Source organism: Callithrix jacchus, chromosome 14, assembly GCF_049354715.1.
Source record: "Callithrix jacchus isolate 240 chromosome 14, calJac240_pri, whole genome shotgun sequence".
Classification (NCBI taxonomy): Eukaryota; Metazoa; Chordata; class Mammalia; order Primates; family Cebidae; genus Callithrix; species Callithrix jacchus.
Window position 1 is genome coordinate 98,048,496 of NC_133515.1, and position 22,736 is coordinate 98,071,231.

Here is a 22,736-nt window from a genome sequence, read left to right on the forward strand (position 1 = left end):
ATGTATTCCCTGTGTCTGGATTACTGTAATGATTTCCTAAACAATCTTTCTCCTTTCGTTCTGCCTTCCAGTATCTCCTCAGCTGAGTATCCAGAATGAGCGCTTCAAACCAAAAGAGACTATGTCACTTCTCTGCTTCTGAAAATAAATAGGAGAAAATCTTTGTGGACTTGTGTAAAGCAAAGATTTCTTCCAAAACTATGACCCATAAAAGAACAAATTGACTTCATCAAAATCAAAACACATTCTCTTTAAAGGAAATTATTAAAAGGTTGAAAAATAATCTATAGACTGAGATAAAATATATTTGAAAAATGTATATCTGATAACAAAATCCACATAAAGACCTTTTAGAACTCAACAGTGGGAAAACCAACAGCCCAATTAAAAATTGGCAAAAGGTTTGAGCAGGCACTTTACTAAAGAAGAACTAATAATGGAAAATAAGCACAAGAAAAAAAATGTTTGGCATCATGAGTTCCTAGAGAAATATAAATTAAAAGCAAAAGATACCACTGCATTTGTAATGGAAGAGTTAAAAGTAATGCCAGATCATGCCAAGTATTAGTGATGATGGGGAATAGTAATGGGAACTTTCATACACTGCTGGAGGGAATATGAAATGGTCCCATGCCTTTGATAAATAGCTCAGCAATTTCTTAAAAAAAGTTAAGCATGCACCTAGCATATGACCCAGCCACTCCTCTTCTCTACATTTACCAAAAAGAAAGCATACCTCCATGTAAGGACTTGCACACAAAAGTTCACAGCAGCTTCATTTGTAAAAGGCAAAAGTTGGAAATAAATAGCCATCAACCGATGAATAGCTAAAAATATTACGGTATACTTATACAGTGAAATAATATTCAGAAATGAAAATTAATGAACCGCTGATAGGTGCAGTAATGTGAATGTTGTAATACATGCAACTACAGAATTTTACTAAGTGAATGGAATAAGGTGAAAAAGAGTACTTATTGTATGATTTCATTTATAGAAAATTTGGGAAAATGTAAATTAATCCATAATAACAGAAAGCAGCTCAATGGTTGACTGTGGGGAGAGGAACACAGACAGGTAGGAGGCAAAGATTACAAAATATCTCAAGGAAGCTGTTGGAGGGATGGATGTGTTCACTGTCTTGTTGGTGTTGAAGGTTTCCCAGGTACAGATTTATGTCAAACTGTATTAAGTTGAACACTTTAAATAGGAACATATCGCTGAATGCCAACTATGCTCTAATGACACTGTAAATAAGAGATGAACAGAGCAGAACTCTTTATAATAAATGCAAGGGTAATTTCACAAAATTAGTTGCTTTTAACATTACCCTTATTTGAAGTTATGTTGGAGTTTTTTATATGTTGGAGTTTTGATAAAACCAAAATATTTAGTCAGTCTGCAGGTTTGTTCTAGAGGCAGATTAACATATATTTTGGAGACTAGCTGGCTTCTTGCTTGCCTGATTTAAATTCTGTGCTGCAGAGGTGAATTCATCTGTATGCAATCCATGTTCTTCACCAGCAAAAACAGACTCTGTGAGTCTAAGAGTAAATCTGTGCATGCATTCTGGTACTACTCTGAATGAATTGAGACTCCATTGTCCTTGAGCTTGACCATAACTAACCTGCAGAGAAAATAACATCTTTTTTGTGTGTTAAGTTAAAAACATTTGATTAGTTTTCATCATACATATAGAATTGCATTAATAATACTCCATAAATATTTTTAATGACATTAATCAGTTAATTATCTAAAAAATGTCCCTATTCCAGGAGAGAATGGAGCAATTCTTCAGTCTTCAGTTTATGCAAATTTAATCCAGCCTGGGGGATAAACTAGAGCATTTAATGTCTCTTTTTCATGTAATTTTTAAAGGCTTTGTAATAAGATAAGGCTGGTTGTGTGTGTGTGTGTGTGTGTGTGTGTGTGTGTGTGTGTGTGGTGTATTAGTCATAGTTCTTGTGCCATTCCATTCTGCAGTGTTATAAAAGAATTCCTGAGGCTGGGTAACTTATAAATAAAAGAGATTTATTTTGGCTTACAGCTCTGCAGGCTGTACAAGCATAGCAACAGCATGGCTTGTCTTCTGGCGAGGACCTCAGGAGGTTTACAGTCATGGCAGAAGGTGAAGGAAGAGCAGGTGCATCACATGGTGAAATCAGGAACAAGAAGAGAGGAGGAGATGCCATATTCCTTTAAACAAGTAGCTTTCACATGAACTGACAAAGGGAGAACTCATTACCCTCAAGAATGATGCTAAGCCCTGTGCGGGGGATCCACCCCCATGAACCTAACACCTCCCACCATGCCCCACCTCCAACACTGGGGAATCACATTTCAACAAGAGATTTGGAGGAGACAAAGCATCCAAACCATACCAGTTCTCCAAAGAAAAAGAACCAATAGGAGATCTCAGTTGGATAGATAGATAAAGATAGACATCTATCTATCTTCTATTTATATCCATATATTTCTACATATATATAATATATACATATATAACATGTATGTGATTTATTATAAGGAATTGTCTTAAGTAATTATAAAGACAGAGAAGTCTTTTTTTCTTCCCTCTGCAAGCGGGAGACCCAGGAAAGCAGGTAGTGTAGTGCACGTCTGACGATCTGAGAAACAGGGGATCCAATGGTGTAAATCCCCATCCAAAGAAAGGAAAAGACTGATGTCCTAGCTCCAGGTGTCAGGCAGGAAGAGCAAATTCTCCCCTTCTCAAGTTTTTTTTTTTTTTTTTTTTTTTTTTTTGGACTTCTCAGGACCTCTGGTATTGTACATTGACACCACACTGGGACAGGCAATCTGATTCACCCAGTCTACCAACTCAAATGCAAATGTCATCTGGAAATACCCTCACAAACAAGTCAGAAATATTTTTAGCTTAATATTTGGCCACACCATGATCCAGTCAAGTTGACACATAAAGTTAGCCATCACAATATGCTCATGCATATTTTCCTAATTCTCCTAAATGTCCACATATGTGGAAAAGGTAATTTAGGATGGATCAGGCACTGAACTGAGAATCACAATACCTGGCTTTGATTTTCTGGTTTTTCCACTTTTCAATTCTTTGAATTTAGACAAATTATCTTACAAACTATAAGTTACCTATTTCTAATATGAAATAAGCACATGAATTACCAGACTAGTCTATTATGCTTTCCAAAAGCACTTTGCAAACTGCACAGATCCATACATATTAATGTGTTACTAGTAGCTGAAATGAAAAAGTCTTGGATTACACAATAAAATGTGAGTTTATGGCAAATCCTAAGTCTTTATCCCCATACCCACCTAGCTTAGAAAAGTTGAGAAATATTTCTACTTAGACCTTGGAAAACTTACTACCTCTCTGAACTGCAAATTATTTAGCTGTAAGACTAAAAACCTACCTGAAGGCCAAGCGCAGTGGCTTACACCTGTGATCCTAGCACTTTGGGAGGTCGAGGCAGTTGGATTATGAGGTCAGGAGTTCAAGACCAGCCTGGCTAAGATGGTGAAACCCCGTCTCTACTAAAATTACAAAAATTAGCTGGGCATGGCGGCATGCGCCTGAAACCCCAGCTACTTGGGAGGCTGACGCAGAGAATTGCTTAAACCCAGAAGGTGGAGGTTGAAGTGAGCCAAGATTGTGCCACTGCACTCCAACATGGCCAACAGAGCAAGACTCCATCAAAAAAAAAAAAAAAAAAACAAGAAAAGAAAACTTACCTTAAAATGTGTGATGATAAAATAAAGCAATTTATGATAATATGGAAGATTGTTCAATAAAAGTTAGCTATTATTATGACAAAGTATAATTCAAATCAAATTAGGAGTAGAAATATTTCTCAATTTTTATGATCAGAAAAAAATGTATTTTAAAAAGAAATTTTTAAATTCTACACAGGTATAAACACTTCAAGTGGGACTGCCAAATCTTTGAATATTTAGAGCTAGGTGCTGAAGTTTAAATGCGTTCATTTAAAATGAGAATCTTTCCACTCGTTCTATAATAAGGAATTCTTTTTTGAGAGAAGATTGATATGCCATACACCAGTTTTAATGAATAATTTTTAGAATAATTTTTAAAGTAATTCCAACAGTCCATCCACACTAGAGTCAAATGAATGGTAATCCATCATTTCAGGGTAAATACTATGACTGTAAAAATTTCACAAATACATTTATTGATGCCATGAAAACTGGGGATATGAGAGATGATAAAATCTTTAAGTTAATGTCAGCTTTCTTTAGGAGTTTTTACCTATACAGCCTGAAATGTTTTCTCCAGTGGCAGGTCATTATTTATGATAGAAAGCACAGATGTGTTAGAACCACCCCTAGTATAGCATGGCCTATGCCAGAGATGTTTACATAGATGAGTGAAGCAATGTTATTTGGTCAGGATTTAAGGAATGATGAGAAAGCAACAGATAAAAGGATTAAAAAATAGGTGAATGTGTTCATCATGGAGGTAGGTGCAAGGGACAGCAGTTGCCCAGGACAATGAGGAATTGACTCTGTTTGCAGGACTCAGGAAAATTTTCAATGAGGAAATCACTTTTGAGGTCAGGCTCAAAGGGTAAGTGGATGTTTTCCAGGGAAACAACACAGAGAAAGATGTATAAAGAGGATGAGTTTGTCTGGGGAGAAGTGAGTGGTTAAGCATATAGCTGGCTGCAGGGTTCAGAGCAGTGGGAGGGGGACCTGAGGTCGAAATGAGGATGGACCTTTCTTATAATGTATATAAGAATTTTCCTAAAGTCAGACTCAATGGTACAGTCTGCTGTGTCTGGGTAACCAATGTTTCTGGCATTTTCCAGTCTTTGCTATGGGTTGAGGATTGGTTGCTTTAGGGAAGTACTGATGACACAGTGAAAATCTATGTACCAAGCAGTGTCATAGATTCTTGTGTAGAATCTATGCTCTGTGATGTGTGCCTGCTGGATTCCTATAGAACTCAAGTTCTACATCCCTCAAAACAAACAAACAGACAACAGACACTTTTATATGGATGAATACTCTGGTCTTCAGCTGTTCTAAAAACATACAGATTGCCACAATGGTGTTGTGGCATTCACTGCAGATGAGATAAAGGAGGTGTTGTGGTACCTTGAGTCTGAGGGTCTTATTGCTGCTTCTCAGCTAACTCTCGCCTGAGGAACTCCACCCCAGGCAGTTTTACATCTCCTCCGAAAGGCAGCATACTACAAATTCAGAAGAAAGCGGCTCAGAGGCTTCTCTATGCTTCACTAAGCACTCCCACCACTCATAATCATGCCATTCATTCCTTACTCAAAGATGTTGAGAACATCCCTGATGCTCAAGACCTTATGGGCAATACCAAAACCACCTCACCTTGCAAAAGCTATAGCGCAACTGAGGAGGAAGTTCCACACCTGGACAGTTTAACAGCTTAAGATGACCACCTTGTCCAAAAAGGGGCACAGATAGACCAAGCTGGTGGAATTCAAGGACATCTGAGTCATGACGTTGTCAGGGCCAGTTTTTTGGAAAAGTGGCTGTGATGGTTAATATTGAGTATCAGCTTGATTGAAGCAAAGTATTGCTCCTGGACATGTCTGTGAGTGTGTTGCCAAAGGAGGTTAACATTTGAGTCAGTGGACTGGCAGAGGCAGACCGACCCTCAATCTGGGTGGGCACCATCTAATGAGCTATCAGTGCGGCTAGAATAAAGCAGGCAGAAGAAGGTGGAAGGGCCTGACTTGCTGAGTCTTTAGGACTTTGTCTTCCTCCCATGCTAGATGCTTCCTACCCTAGAACATCAGACTCCAAGTTCTTCAGCTTTTGGATTCTTGGGCTTTACACCAGTGGTTTGACAGTGGCTCTTGGGCCTTTGGCCACAGGCTGAAGGCTGCATTGTTGACTTCCCTACCTTTGAGGTTTTGGGACTCAGACTGGCTTCCTTGCTCCTCAGCTTGCAGATGGCCTATTGTGGGACTTAACTTTGTGATTGTGTGAGTCAACACTTCTTAATAAACTCCCCTTCATATACACATATATCCTATTAACTCTGTCCCTTAGAGAACTCTGGCTAATACAGTGCCTTGAAGGACATTTAGTGGTTAACTGGATTTATAAGAGAGAGTGTTCAAGTCAGAAAAAGACATGAGCAGAGGCCCAGAGGCATAGGCAAAGCCTCTTCCTGCCCACCTGTGTCTCTTTAGAATTAGTTCAGCCCCCTTCTCTCTACCCACTGAAGCCTGTTCTCCTGGCTCAAGCGTGCTGGAGTTCTTTGCCTTCTGCTTGTCTGCTTGCCTTGGCATTGTAGTTTTAGCCATTAGTAAACTGGACTGATTTTGCACCAAGCCCCTGCTCCCATCAGTGGTCATTTTTGGTTGCCAGAACTGCAGATGTATGTTGGGGGCAGGAATGCTGCTAAGCATCCTATGAGGCAAAGAATTACAAGTGTGCATGTGTGTGTGTGTGTGTGTAATTTTACAAAATAAAGAATTATTTGGTCTGAAATATCAATAGAATCGAGGGTGAGAAAGTCTGGTTTATTTTCTTCAACGCTTGGCCTCTCACCCTTACCGAAAAATGATCCTTTAATGAGAACGTTTTTCAAACTCAGCAGTCACCTTTTGACATAATTTTGACATTTATCCTGGAAGTTGGCACTAAGTCTCCAGCTCTAAGGACCCCATCAAAGAGGCCTGCCGCTTGCCCACCTCTCCAGCTGTGGCAGGGGTCAGACAGTCAGCAGAGTCACATGCTATGAAGGGTCAAAGAGGAGGAGGAAAGGAAAGGTCCTTCCAGTGAGTTTGTGGATTACAGCCCCATTGGGTAGTGTCTTTAGAAAAACAATTTCTGTCAATCAGTAGAGATGGAAATGTTAAGGAGCTAAGAAGATGTCAAGATGGTAAGGAGAAAAAGCACACCCAGAATATGGAGACATAAAGAATGTGTGTACAGGCATACCTTATTTTATTGTGCTTTGCTTTATTGCACTTTTTTTTAAAAAAACGAATTGAAGGTTCTTGGCAACCCTGCATTGAGCAAGTCTGTCGGCACCATTTTCCAGCAGCAGGTGCTCACTTTGCATTTCTGTGTCACAGTGTGGTAATTCAAAATTATCATAATCTTTCAGACATTTTTATTATTATTATGTTATGGTGATCTGTGATGAGTGACCTTTTTTTCTTTTTTTGAGAGGGGGTCTCACTCTGTTACCCAGGCTGGAGTGCAGTGGTGTGATCATGGCTCACTGTAGCTTCGACCTCTTTGGACTCAGGTGATCCTCCCACCTCAGTCTCTCAAAAAGCTAGGACTGTAGGCATGTTTAATTTGGTTTTTTCAAAGACGGTGTTTTGTCATGTTGCCCAGGCTGCTCTGGACCTCCTGAGTTCAAGTGATCCACTCACCTTGGCCTCCCACAGTGTTGGGCTTATAGGCATGAGTCACCGTGCCCAGCCCAATGATCAGTGATTTTTGATGTTACTCTTGTATGGTGGTGGTTTTCATGCCTGCAAACACCACATTCATTCTACAACCCATGGATTAAGGAATAATTTTGACTTCTAAGTCTTATTATTTAAGAAATATATTTTGTAAGGCTATAGCTTTCAAAGATGATGATTCTGCTTATAGATCTGGGCAAAGTAAAGTGAAAGTCTTCTGGAAAGAATTCAGCAATCTAGATGCCATTAAAAGCATTCATGATTCATGGGAGAAGGTCAAATATCAACATTAATAGGAGTTTGGAAAAAGTTAATTCCAATCCTGATTATTGAGGGGCTCAAGAATTCAGTAGAGGAAGTAACTGCAGATGTGGTGGAAATAGCAAGAGAAGTAGAATTAAATGTGGAGCCTGAAGACGTGACTGAATTTCTATGATCTTATGGAAAAATTTGAATGAATGAGGAGCTACTTCTTATGGATGAGCAAACAAAGTGGTTCCTTGAGATAATATCTACTCCTGTTGAAGACGCTATAAACACTGTTGAAAAGACAATAAAGTATTCAGAATATTACATGAATTTAGTTGATAAAGCAGTAGCAATGTTTGACAAACAACAGACTTCATTTTTGAAATAAGATCTCTTGTGTGTAAAATGCTGTAAAGCAGCATTGCATGTGACATAGAAATCTTTCGTGAAAGTCTGTGCAGCAAACATCACTGCTGTCTTTCTTTAAGAAATTGCACGGCCACCTCAGCCTTCAGCAACCACCACGCTGATCAGTCAGCAACCATCAACATACAGGCAAGGCTCTCGATCAGCAAAGAGATTATGAGTCACAGAATGTTCAGATGCTTGTTGGCAATCTTTATTTTTTAGCAATAAAGTATTTATTAATAAAGGTATGTAGTTTGTGTTTAAAGAGGTAATACTATTACATATTTAATAGACTCTAGCATAGCGTTCACATAACTTTTATATGTGTCAGGAAACCAAAAAAATTGTGTGGCTGGCTTTATTGCAGTGACCTAAAACTTAACCTGCAATATTGCCAAGGTTTGCCTGTATTAGTTTGCTGGGGCTGCTGTATTTAAGTACCAGAAACTGGGTGGCTTAAATGGCAGAAATATATCGTCTCACAGTTCTGGAGTCTAGAAGTCCAAGAGCAAAGTGTCAATAGGTTTGGCTCCGTCCTAGGGCTGTGCAGAGTATTCTGTTGACTGCCTCTCTCCTAGGGTCTGTTGGGTTGCTGGCAATGTTAAGCACAAAAATCATCACCGTATTCTTTGTCTTTACCTTCACAAGGTATTCTCCCTAAGTGTGTGTGTCCTTGTGACTAAATTTGCCATTGTGACTTTCAATGGCAAAGACAGCAACTACTTTTGCACCAACCTATTAAAAACATGTTTATATTGGATTAGAGCCGGTCCTAATGACCTTGTCTTAACTATCTCTGCAGAGACCCTATTTTCAAAGAAGGTCACATTCTGAGGTACTACGTTGGGGATAGGACTTCAACATGTGAATTTTGTGAGGACACAATTCAATACAGAACGACATGCTAATCATTTTCCCTCCCTGGAAACTTCCATAGCACAACTTCGCACTTTGGAGCCATCACAGAGTTCCCGTCTTCTGCCTTTGTATGCAGTGAGACAATCCCTCCATGGACCTGTGAGTTTCCTGAAGCGAGAGGTTAAGAAAGATAAACATGCAGAGAGATTATACAAATTAAACATAAAGTAAAAAATATTTTGTAAATTTAAAATGTTTTGGTAATAAATGCTATTTTCCTTCATTGACAGTTCTTGCTGGGATTCTTGGATTTCTTCTCTGTTTGGGGAGAACAAAGTGCTCGAATTTGCGATAACTAAATTACCCATGTGGTCTGCATTTTACTTTTTCCACTTTTATTTATTTTTTCCTCCATTATGTTCTGTTTATGTTTATCTACTGACAGAGCAGCCATCACTGAGAAGAAAATCTTTTTATGTAGATAAAAATCTGTGATGGTTGGAAGAAAGGAAAAAGAAATGTGGACACACCAGTAAACATTGAATGCCTTTTGAAATGATTTATCTAATCACCGTAAGATCTTACTGCTGGCTTTAGAGACATAATTTTATAAAATGTATTACTCGTCTGATATTTCTCTGAGATGCTTTGATCTGTGAATTCATTTTGTTTCAGCTCCTACCCTCTAGTCTGGCTCACCAGCTTTGCAGCTACTGGAACCCACCAGCTTAAGGACCATGTTTTCAGTTTTTATACCCTCAGCGTCCATTTAACATGTGGCACACACTAGGTGCGAAGTCCATGTGTGTCAAACTAGTTCATAATTTAACAGATTTAATTTATCAGTTTCTGGACTGAAAGGATTTGTGATTCACATGGAGGAAATAACACATATCTAATGCCTGGCTCCAGCTTCATAACCTTTATTAGCCTTTTCCACTCTGGCTACAGTTCCAGGGATGTTTCCACATGTGCTGCAGCCCAGGTTTCATCTCAGGTGAAAGTGGGTGGGGTAATAAGATTAGCCAGAGGAAGAGAACATATTTGTCCCACCTTCTTTGTCCTGTCTAAGAACAGGAAAAGGATAAGGTTAAAACAAGATGACAGAGAGATTGCCCAAGCATCCAGAAAATGTGTGTTGTGCTTCAATATAAGCAGCAGAAATAATGTCAGCTACTCAAATTGCTGACATACGTCTGAGCCCTTTTGTACCTTTGAGCTCTGTTAGTCTAGTTTTTTTTTTTTTTTTTTTTTTTTTTTTTTGGTGGTTGATGGCTAAAGATAATAGGGTAAAGGCAGATATTTTTACTGCAATGAAGGATAGAGTATGTAGTGCTGCAGTATAAGTAATGACATTTCTCATTAAATTGATGTTTCCTTTAGGAAACATGCTTATCCTTTTCTTGCTTCTGCTACCTAAACATAAAACATCATACATTTAATGAGAAATGTCATTCCTAAAATAGGCCACATGGTTTAATGGAGAAGTAGATGGGAGATGAGATCCAAAGATACACATCCCTTTCATCTATTCATGTACTGAATACCTCCACTGTTCTAGGTTTTACATTAGGCACTGAGATTCCTGGCATATTTGTAATAAAATGAAAAACAAGATCTCTACTGTCAAATAATTATCAGTAGACCACGGGAAACAGAAAAGTAAGCATCACCAAATGGCAATGCACTATGATAATTGCTATAAAGCTTCCACGAGCCCATTAGGAATAAGAAACGAAATCTCTTTAGGGGCCTAAGGGATGGTGTTATAGGCAAGAAGTGTTTAAACTGAAATATTAAGGTTTTACAAAAACTTACAAAAGCTTTCTAGGTGGACAAGCTTGGAGATGCATTTTAAGCACAGAAGTTCAGTGAACTATAAGGAGTTGGGTTCAGCTAAAATGTAAGGATAGTAGAAAAATAAGATAGGCACCTAGGCAGAGTAAGGTCATGAAGGATTTTCTTTGTGAAGCCTGTTGTTTTAGATTTTACCACGTGGAAGATGAAGTATCATAAGTGAATCTTATATAGGAAAGTAGCATGTTCACATTTGCATATTAAAGTTATTGCCATAACTTTTATAGTTATGGCAATAGTTTTATAGTGATATAGAGGAGTTGGAAGATGTGTTTCAATGATCATTAATAATCAGTTGATTAATGACTGGAATGTCAGACAGTTAGTTAGCAAAGCTGCATGCCTGCTAGTTCTTAGGCTTAGCATTATGTAGGAGTAAAACATATCAAGAGAAACGTGCTCGACTGTGGTTAGACCGCCTTGGCATTAAGAGTTATGGTGGTCTCTCCATGGCCAAACCTAAACTATTTAATTGGTTCTCCCATCTGTTTCTCTTTCAAGTTTCCCATGTGAAAAGATCAGATATGTAGCTCCCTGGGCATCACAGCTGGCTTATAAAGAAAGATTCCTTTCTGTAGGAAACCAATTTAGCACTAGCCTCTTCTGCCGTATTCTCCTATCACTTTTAAGCGCTCTAATCACAGTCTGTTTTCCAACAAATTAGTGTGGAGACAACTCAGCCCTGAACCTCAACATGAAAATGTTGGTGTCATGGGGAGAGAGCACTTAATCAGATGACTTGTGATTATTAAACAAAGAGATTTTTCTCTGATTAAGGCTGCCAAACTTTTTAAGGCCTTTGGTCTTCTTTCTTATCTCGGGGTGGGCTCTGCTATGGCAAAGCTGACGTGGGCATGGACATCCCAACATGATGAAAAGACCTGATTTCACTGAAATCAGAGTACTTTTAAATAGTTCTCTACTGGCTATTAACTTGCAAAAATATTTGTCTCTTACCATAGAAAATGGTAAAATAACTTAGTTTTATAGGACAGATTGTCTTTTCCTCACAAGCTCTTCAGTCTGTAAACATTACTGCAGGTGTTAAAATTTGGTTTTGATTTGGAATATTTCCTGTCAGAAGAAACACATTTTTTTGGTATATGTTCTTGACAGTAAGCAAACTTCTAACTTGGTCTCCTCTAGACTCTAGAGGCCACTTGGAAGCAGTGGAGGAGTCTCTGAATCCTTGAGACAGGCAGATATTGGTTAGAATTAAGCCCTTCACTCATTGTGTAATTTCAAAAGACTGTGCACATCCTTTAAGAAAGGAAGCTAACATATACTTCTTAAAGTTCTTATGTTGATAAAATGAAACAAAGTATCTAAAATACTTCCTAAAGCATCTGCTAAGGTCTGAAGGGATTATTTAGTAACAGCTAAATCAGTTGTTTAAATAGAAACCATAGTGCTTTGTTTTCTGATCTCTCATAATCTCCCCTAAATATTCACTTTTCCACATGAATGTTTCTTACTAGGTTTCATGAAGCAGAAAAAACAATAAATTCACCTAAAAGTAAGTAACTTGTTAATATGATGAATATTACTTACCAGGTTGCTCTGGGAGGATACTGACAAGCCTCAAAGTCTGCCCTTGTAGATTAAGATTTGGTAACTTTACTCACAGCTCAGATGGTGGAAAGATGGTGTGATTTTCCTCTGCAGACTTTGCATGGGCCCCATGCAAAGAGTAGGGTGCCCTCCAGACCTCAGATTCTGAGGACTGCTTATGAAAACTGATTTTTTTCCCATCAGACACTGCCAGCCCCCTAATTTGTTTCCATTTGTTTGTGATAATGAATCTTAGAATTGGCTCCTCTAAAGCAAGTTCAAGCATGTTAACAGCATTTGGTGAAATACTGATGATCTCTTCCCCTAAATGGTAGCATTTTCAGTCCAGCAAAACGAGAGCATTAAGTGCACTCTATAGGCAATGGAGAAATAACTCTTGCCCCACATAATCACATGCTGAGGGACATTTACGTTGAAGCGCTGCTCCTAAGCCATGTATTCACGGACAGGGTAAGGAACAAAAGTAGCAGGAAGGGGTTGGTGGTAAGAATAGGGGCTTTGGAACCAGGCTAATGCGATTTGCGTTCCAGCTCTGATTCTCACTAGCTCTGTGACATTGGACTAGGAATTGAGTTACTCATACCTTCAGTTTTATCATCAGCAAAAATAGAAAGCAAATCTAATTTGTAGAATTTGTGTGGAAAACAAGAGATAATATGTGTAAAGTGTGCAGCAGAAAACCTAATACATTGTGGGTGTTTGATAAGCAGTGACTAGGATTAATGTCATGTGACAGATTTGACAAGAAAGACAAGGGCTCAGTGACCTCTGACATCATGCCCACTCTTGTGCTATAAACTTAGTGCACCACCTGGCCTGATCCTAAATAGTTGACCAAGCATAGGTTGGATGTTCTGAGCAATCTCACCACCATAGTACCTGCTTTCTCCTCTCTCTGAGGACAATCTAATTCATACACAGGTGGACAACTCCCTGCTGATGAAATTATGCCAGAATGTGAAATGTGACAGAGAACAGCCCTCTGTTTTTCAACTTTCTGTCCTGAGAAGAAAGAAGAGGGATGGTAAATATTTAAATCTATCTACTTCAAAGGCCAAACACGTAGGATAGAGGCTCTTGGAAAGCGAACAAGCTAATATTCTCAGTAAAAGCTGAAATAACACAGGTTCAGAAGGTAGGTGATGGTGAAGCCCTCTAGTAAAAGAATCTGAGACACTCAATGTATTTACCCAGACCTAATCATAGTACATAGTTTCTTTCTTCTCTTTCTTTGCTCTCTAGTCAAATTAACCTATATATATATTAACCTGTATTTGTTGAACATTGTCATGTTGTCATTATTTCGATTATACTAATTTTGTAGCCAAGAATGCTTTTGTCCCATTATGAGCCTAGATAAACCTACTCATTGGTAGTCCAGAAGCCACATAGACTGAGTTAAAATTCTGACTCTACCACGCATTTAGCTGTGTAAATTTGGGCACATTTTAGATCCTTTATGTGCCTTAGTTTTTTTATTAATGAAATGAGAAAACATAAGAGGCTCTTTGCCACACAGAGTGTGAGCCCAGCCAGTGGCAGCAGCATCACTGAAGTATTTATTAGTAGTGTAGAATCTCAGCCTCACCTCAGACTCTCTGAATCTCAGTCTGAATTTTCACTAGATCCCCAGGAGATGTATATGCACATTACAGTTCAAGATGTACTTATGGTATCTACATGACAATGAAATTTTGAGGTTTAATTGCAGTGATAGAGACAAAGCAGTTGTGTAAGCCTAACATACATACTAAGTGCTGAATAAATATTAGCTATTACAGTCATGTGCCACATAGCCTCATTTCAGTCAATGATGAACTGCATATACCATGGTGGTCTCATAAGAGTAACATAGAGCTGAAAAATTCCTATTGTTGTAGTCCAACACAGTATCTTTTGTACATTTTGATACATTTAGATAAAGGAATACTTACCATTGTGTTACAGTTGCCTACAGTATTCAGTATGGTAACATACTGTGCAGATTTGTGGCCTAGGAGCAATAGGCTATACAGTATAGCCTGGGTGTGTAGGAGACTATACTGGGAGGTTTGATTGACTCACAGTTCAGCATACTGGGGAGGCCTCAGGAAACTTATAACCATGGTAGAAGGGGAAGCTAACATGTCCTTCTTCATATGGCAGCAAGAAGGAAAACTACTGAGCAAAGGGGAAAAAGCCCCCTTATAAATCTATTTTTTTATCTCATGAGAACTTACTCTCAAGAGAGCAACAGCATGAGGGTAACCACCCTCATGATTCAATTACCTCTCATCAAGTCCCTCCCATGGACATATGAGGATTTTGGGAACTACATTTCAAGATGAGATCTGGGTGGCGACATAGCCAAATCGTATAATTCCAACCCTGGCCTCTCCCAATCTTATGTCCTCATATTTCAAAACAGAATAATGCCTTTCCAATAGTCTCCCAAAGTCTTAACTCATTCTAGCATTAACCCAAAAGTCCAAGTTCAAGATCTCATCTGAGACAAGGCAAGTCCCTTCCACCTATGAGCCTATAAATTCAAAAGCAAGTTAGTTACTTCCCAGATACAATAGGGGTACAAGGATTGGGTAAATATACCCATTCCAAGTAGGAGAAATTGGTCAAAATGAAGGGGCTATAGGCCCCATGCAAGTCTGAATTCCAGTGGGGCAGTCAAATCTTAAAGCTCCAACATGATCTCCTTTGACTCCATGTCTCACGCTCAGGTCACACTGATGCAAGAGGTGGGCTTCCACAGCCTTGGGCAGCTCTGCCTCTGTGGCTTTGCAGGGTATGACCTCCTTGCCAGCTTCTTTCACAGGCTGGTGTTGAGTGCCTGTGATTTTCCAGGTGCATGGTGCAAGCTGTTGGTGGACCTGTCATTCTGGGGTCTGGAAGACAGTGGCCCTCTTGTCACACATCAACTAGACAGTTCCCCACTGGACTCTGTGTGGGGGATCTGACTTCACATTTCTCTTCCACACTGCCCTGTCAGAGTTTCACCATGAGGGCTCTGCCCCTGCATCAAACTTCTGCCTGGACAACCAGGCATTTCCATAGATCCTCTAAAATCTAGGTAGAGGTTCCCAAACCTCAATTCTTGACTTTTGTACACCTAAAGGCCCAATACCATGTGCAAGTCACTAAAGCTTGGGGGTTACACCCTCTGAAGCAATGGCCTGAGCTCTTCAAGCCATTGCTTTTTGCAAAGGGTGGCAAAAAGGGCCACCCTTTTTGCCATGTCTGGGATGCAGAGCACTGGGTCCTAAGACAAAAAATGCAACAAGGCCCTGGCCCCAGCTCATGAAACCATGTTGTCCTCTTAGGACTTCAGGCCTGTGTTGGAAAAGGCTGCTGTGAAGGTCTCTGACTTGCTCTGCAGACATTTTCCCTCTTGTCTTGGCAATTAATGTTTGGCTCCTCTTTACTTATGTGAATTTCTGCAGCTGCTTGAAATTTTCTGAAGAGAATGGGACTTTCTTTTCTATTGTGTCTTAACGTTACAGATTTTCTGAACTTGTATGCTCTGCTTCCCTTTTAAGCATAAATTCCAATTTCAAATCATACTTGGAATACATAAAACTGAATGCTTTTAAGAGCAACCAAGTCACCTCTTGAATGCTTTGCTGCTTAGGAATTTCTTCCATCAGATTTGCTAAATCATCTCTCTCAAGTTCAAAGTTCCACAGATCTCTAGGGCAGGGGCAAAATCCTGCCAGTGTTTTTTCTAAAGCATAGCAAGAATCAGCTTTATTCAAGTTTCCAACAAGTTTCTCATCTCCATCTGAGACAACTTCAGCCAGGACTTCATTGTCTATATCAATATCAGCATTTTGGTCAAAGCCATTTAACAAGCCTCTAGGAAGTTCCACCCTTTTCCACAACTTCCAGTCTTCTGAGCCCTCCAAACTATTCCAACCTCTGCTTGTTACCCAGTTCAAAAGTTGCTTTTACATTTTTGGGTGTCTTTATAGCAGTACCCCACTCTCTGTGATACTAGTTTACAGTATTTATCCATTCTCACACTGCTGTAAAGAACTGCTGTAGGCTGGATAATTTATAAGGGAAAGAGGTTTAATTGACTCACAGTTCAGCATGGCTTTGGAGGCCTCAGGAAACTTACAATCATGACAGAAGGGGAAGCAAACATGTCATTCTTCACATGATGACTTCTCCTCCAGGAAGGAGAAGTGCTAAGCAAAAGGGGGGAAACCCCCTTATAAAATCATCAATCTCATGAGAACTCACTCACTATCATAAGAACAGCAGCATGGGAATAACTTCCCCCCTAAGTCAATTATCTACCACCAGTTCCCTCCTAAAATACAAGGGGATTATTGGAACTACAATTCAAGATGAGATTTAGGTGGGGACACAGCCAAACCATATCTGGTGTTCTGAGAAATTTTTTGAACAGCACAGATGTTTGAAAGCTTATGATAAAGAAAAGATGTAAATTATCAGTACCTGTAATTATTTGTGTGAAACACTTTTTGAGGTGGAAGTTTTAATTATTTTATGTTGTTTCTTGAACAGGGAGTTCATTGCAGAACTGCAGTAGAAAACACAAGGTGTGGTATATTCACATGCTGAAGATCAGGGGTACCAGGCTAAGAATTTGAAAATAAGAAACCTTTGAAAGTTTTTGAGTTGGAGATAACATGCTGAAAGTGTCTTTTAAACGTAGAAAAAAAAAAGCTTATTAATTGCATGTTGTTCTCAAGTAGCTTTATGTAAAATGACACTAATTTACACCCACCCATACTCGCATGAGTAGATACTAAAAGCATAAGGATCCACTAATAAAGTCCATATATTCTAATAAAGCAAAGATTCATTTCACTGACAGTATCATTTGTTTCTTACCAAATCTTGAAAGAAACAAACAACTATCAACTTTGTGTTGTCATATGGATTTAAATACAGTTTTTACTTGTCACAAGTATTGCTGTGAATACTTTTCTGATTTCCAAACTCAAAAGCTTGTGATTTCCCATACACAAGTGCAGTAAAGTATGGCTGGGCAATTTAAGTGACCATTGTAGGCTCTGAGTTAGAGCTGCTGAAAACCAGCTAATAAGTAGTGAACAGCAGTGTTGTGCTGATACAGACGTGTGCCGTCAGCTGGCCTCACTCTGGCTCCTTCAGTGATTCTATTGCAGACTCAGTGCTTCAGTGATTTCCCAGTGTCCCCAGGTCACTGGGCAGAGTAGCAGTCTACAGAACATGCCAAAAATGCGGAGATTGTTTCCTATGGATTCTACAGGATAAAGCGAGAGCTTTGCAATGTTTTTACTGGAGTTAAATTTATTAAGAAAAGAATTCAAGAACAGTTCATTTGTGCTATAGATAAAAGAAAAAAGAGTAAAAAAAATTATGAATAAATAAAATTGCTTAAAACTAAAATGCTTGCATCTTTATCTTGTTGACTAATTCTTTTCTGGCCTATACTCCTTGTGAGCCAGTGTGAGAACTTTTATTATTTTTTTAATTATTGTCTAAAAGATGTGCAGACCAGACATGAAAACACAGAATAAGCTCACGAAGAATGTATAGTTAAAGCTCAAAACTGTCTTTATGATGTGTCTGCCGGGGATACTGATGGTACTGCTGGTGTTTCATATAAGCAAACGAAGCCGTGGCCTAGTGTCGGGTTCCAGGTGGAGTCTCTGACCATAGCTCCATGAGACCATGAATGTCCCTCACAGAGATCGTGCCTACCGTTCTCTGGAGAGCCAGTCTATAATTACAAGCTCCTTGGGAGGAAACATAGCGACTGAATCACAGCCATGTGTAAAAGGCGTTGATGGAAGAGCCTTGCTTGAGGGTGAGGAGAAGACACAGGGCAAAGGATGATAACATACATTATTTTTATCCATAATAAAATGTAATATTTTGTAAATAAGTGCTATCTGTTGCATGTAAACTATGCTCCAGTTGTTGTATAATGGTTCATAGGCATTGCATCACTTTATATCTATAAAACCTGGTTAAGTAGCTATTAATATTTTTTCTCAATTTCCTACAAGAAGATACTGAAGTCTTGGGGCTTATGCAACCCATTTGTAGTCAAGGAGTTTAATAAAAATGAATTTTGCTTTCCTAACTGTGTGAATTTTAGTGAATTTTCACATTTACTCAAATATATTCATTTATTTTTTTAATTAATTAATTATTTTTTTTTTTTTGAGATGGCGTTTCACTCTTGTTACCCAGGCTGGAGTGCAATGGCGCAATCTCGGCTCACCGCAGCCTCCGCCTCCTGGGTTCAGGCAATTCTCCTGCCTCAGCCTCCCGAGTAGCTGGGATTACAGGCACGCACCACCATGCCCAGCTAATTTTTTGTATTTTTAGTAGAGACGGGGTTTCACCATGTTGACCAGGATGGTCTCGATCTCTTGACTTCGTGATCCACCTGCCTTGGCCTCCCAAAGTGCTGGGATTACAGGCGTGAGCCGCTGCGCCCAGCCAGCTTTTTTCTTTTACTTAGGATTGTCTTGGCTATTCAGGCTCTTTTTCTGTTTCGATATGAATTTTGAAAATAATTTTTTCTAGTTCTGCAAAGAGTGACATTGATAGCTTAAGTCACAAGTTGCTATTGAGCAGTTGAAATGTGCCTAATGCAATTAAGGAATTAATGAGAATTTAAATTTAATAAGAATTTAAGTATATTTGAAACAGGTTGGACACATGAATCCACTTTTTCAGCTTTACATTTTATAAAGTATAAATGCAAATCCAGTTTCTACTGAAAATATAGCATCTGAATTGAGGTGTGCTGTGAGCATAAAATATACATGAAATTGAAGCCTTCATATAAAAAGGAAGGATAGAAAATATCTTAATGTTTATATGGACTACCTGTTGAAAGCATATTTTTTACTGTTGAATTAAATAAAATAGATTATTAGAAATAAAAAGTCAATACCAAAAAATCTAATGAAATATGTGCAAAACCTCTGTACCATTGCTACTTAAAGTATGTCCATTATTTTTTTTCCTAACACTTAGTGGTAAGTACAAAAACTAAGAGTAAATGTTTAGCAACGTTTATAGTGCTTTAACATTAATGCAATATTCAAGTCTGCATTTCAATCATTTTAAAGTGTGTGAACCTCTTTGCATATTTTTGGACTTAGCTGGTAAGTTACATGTGCTACAAGCTATGAGCTGGCAATGCTTAGCAGTTATCTTAGTCAGTTGGGGCTACTATAACAAAAATACCATGCACTGTGTGGCTTAAGCAACAAACATTTATTTCTAACATTTATAGAGGTTGGGAGCCCAAAATCAAGCCCCTGGCAAATCTAAGTGAGGGCACTCTTCATAGTTTGCAGATGATCATCTTCTTTTTGTGTTCTAATATGGTAGAAAGACAAAGATTTAATGTCTCTTCCTAATAATAAGAGCATTAATAATAAGAGTATGAATCTCATCATGAGCCTCCCCCCTCCACCCAAGCTAAATCTAATTACTCCAAAAGAGAGCCCACCTCTAGATATCACCACATTGGGGATTAGGGTTTCAACATACAAATATGCGGGAGAGCATCAAAATTGAGTTCATAATATTCTGCCACTGCTCTCAAAATTCATATCCTTTTCATTTATTATACAAAGTACATTCACTCTATCATAACAGCCCTTGAAGTCTTAATTTGTTCCAACATCAAATCTAAAGTCTAAAATCCAAAGTATCACCTAAGTATCATTTTGATAAGACCTGAGGGAGACTCCAGGTATGTGCAATTCATCCTGAGAAAAAAATTCTCTCCGTCTGTGGACATATAAAACCAAAAATCATATGCTTCTAAAATACAATGGTGGGAAAGGCATGGGATAGACATTCTCGTGCCAAAAGGGAGGCTGGAAAAGCAGGAAGGCGTGATGGGTTCCAAGCAAGTTCAGAACCTAGTGAGACAGACGCCATAAGATCTTGTCTTGAGAATGATCCTTTTTTTCTGACTTCTGGACCCACTATGATGGCAGTTCTGCCCCTGGAACTCTGCTGGGCAGGGGTGATGCTCACAGAGTGCTGAGTGGTCCCATCCCCAAGGATCCAGGAGGCCCCATCCTCAAAGCTTTTAGTGAACGTCCTCTGATTTGTTTAAAGCGAAGCAAAGGCCCACCTTTTGAAACCAAGGAAGCAACATAGATGATCCTGGAGTCATCTTTGGAGTTAAGGGGTTATTCTTCCCATGTTTTGAAAACTAGTACACATTAGTATCCAAATAGGTCTATAGTTTTTGTCCAAAAAACCCAAGTCTATCATTCTTCTTTCATTCAGTCTCATCTCGTACCTCTTCAGTTTAAGCTACAGTATTTCTTTTGGGGTGTCTGATTAGGTCTGTGGTTCACAACTATAATAATCTACTTAACAGATGGAGGGTCCACAGTATCATTGGTATTCTCTTTAAAATACACTTTAAAAACACTTTTTATAATATGGACAGGCTGAGAATTTTCCAAATCTTTAAATTCTGCTTCCTTTTTGCTTAACAATTTCTTCTCAATTTGTTTCTGTCTTATCACACATTGCTACAAGCAGGAACCAAGCTTTTTCTTCAACACTTTGCTTAGAAATCTCAACTAAATATGTAATTCTATCACTTGCAAGCTTTACCTTCCTCAAAGCACTGGAACACAAGCATAATTAAACCAAGTTATTTTCCACTTTATGACAGCAAAGATCATATCTCCTTCAGTTTGCAGTAACTTGTTTCTCATTTCCTTGTGAAAACTCATCAGAAGAAACTTGACCTTCCCTATTTCAACCAATATTCTGTTCATGGTTGTTTACTATTCTCTAAGAAAATTAAGGCTTCCTCTCTAGTTCTATACTTTTATCTCTGAGCTCTCATTAGAATTTCTTTTAAAAATCTCTTCACAGCAACAACAGCGTCTCTTGCATGTACCTCAGAACGCTCCCATATTCTACCCATTACACAGTTCTAAGACTGCTTCCACATTTTTAAGTATAGGCTACAATAGCACCCTGCTTCTCAGTACCAATTTCTTTCTCAGAAAGTTCAGGCTTCTATAACAAAAATACCATAGACAGTGGTTTAAACAACAAACATTTATTTCTCACTCTGCTGGAGGCTGGGAGTCCAACACCAAGGTACCAGCAGATCCAGTGTCTGGTGAAGGCCTTCTTTGTGGTTTGCAGGTAGATATTTTCTTTTCGTATCCTCATATGGTGGAAAGATAAGTATCTGTGTCTCTTTCTCTTTTCTAAGGACATTAGTCACATCATGAGAATCCCATCCTCATGACCTAATCTAATCCTGATTACTCCCCAAAGGGTGGCCCTCCAACTACCATGACACTGGAAATGAGGGTTTCAATATATATACTTTTTAAGGAACACGAGCATTCAGTCCATAGCTATGGTCAGGCATATATGTATAACATAACTTATATGTTGTGTGTGTGTATGTGTGTTTATATATATATCTATACACACACAACATATAAGTTCTTTATTGAATATATGTAATGTAAATGTTTATTTCTAGGAATATATATATGTATAAAATCCCTAGAAATAAATAATAAAATGATTGACAGCATAATTTAAAAAAATGGCTAAAGACCTAAAATGAATACTCCATGAAAGATGGTATCCAAATGACCAATAAACCAATGAAAAGGTGCTTACCTTCACTGGGTAGCAAACAATGCAAGTTCAAATCACACTGGCTTGCTATTACACACTCAACGGAATGGTTAAAGTGAAAAAGATGTAAAATGGCAAGTGCTAGCAAACAGCTGGAGTAACTGAATCTTTTAGATATTGCTGGTGGGAGTGAGATGCTAACAGAACTGTTTGGCTGCATCCGCTCAAGCTAAACATAATACCTCATGAACAAGAAATTTGTACAAATTTTGCCAAAAACACCTAGAATGCTCATAGTAACACTTAGTCTCAAACTGGAGACAAATACTCATCAAGGGAAGAATAGAAAAATAAATGGTTGTGTTTTCCTATACCCACACTGCTGATAAAGACATAACAAGGACTGGGTAATTGATAAAGAAAAGATGTTTAACTGACTCACAGTTTCACATGGCTGAGGAGGCCTTGCAATCATGCTGGAAGGCAAAGGAGGAGCAAAGTCATGTCTTTCATGGCGGCAAGCAAGAAAGAGAGCATGTGCAGGGGAACTCTCCTTTATAAAGCAATCCGATCTGGTAAGACTTATTCACTATCACAAGAACAGCACGAGAAAGAATAGCCCTCATGATTCAATTACCTCCCACCGGGTCTCTCCCACAACATGTAGAAATTATGGGAGCTACAATTTGAGATTTGGGTGAGAACACAGCCAGACTATGTTATTCTGCCCCTGGCCCCAGATCTCATGTCATAACATTTCAAAAC

The 22,736-nt window shown here is 38.7% G+C and overlaps 1 long non-coding RNA gene across 1 annotated transcript in view; it reads left to right on the forward strand.

Annotated features, from left to right (window-relative positions):
* LOC118147395 (uncharacterized) overlaps window positions 1-9,104 on the forward strand; it is a 35,384-nt gene extending 26,280 nt beyond the window's left edge. The window contains exon 5 of the long non-coding RNA XR_008476456.2: window positions 8,881-9,104. This is a non-coding gene — a long non-coding RNA (uncharacterized LOC118147395). The remainder of the gene's footprint in view (window positions 1-8,880) is intronic.
* The last annotated feature ends 13,632 nt before the right edge of the window (window positions 9,105-22,736 follow it).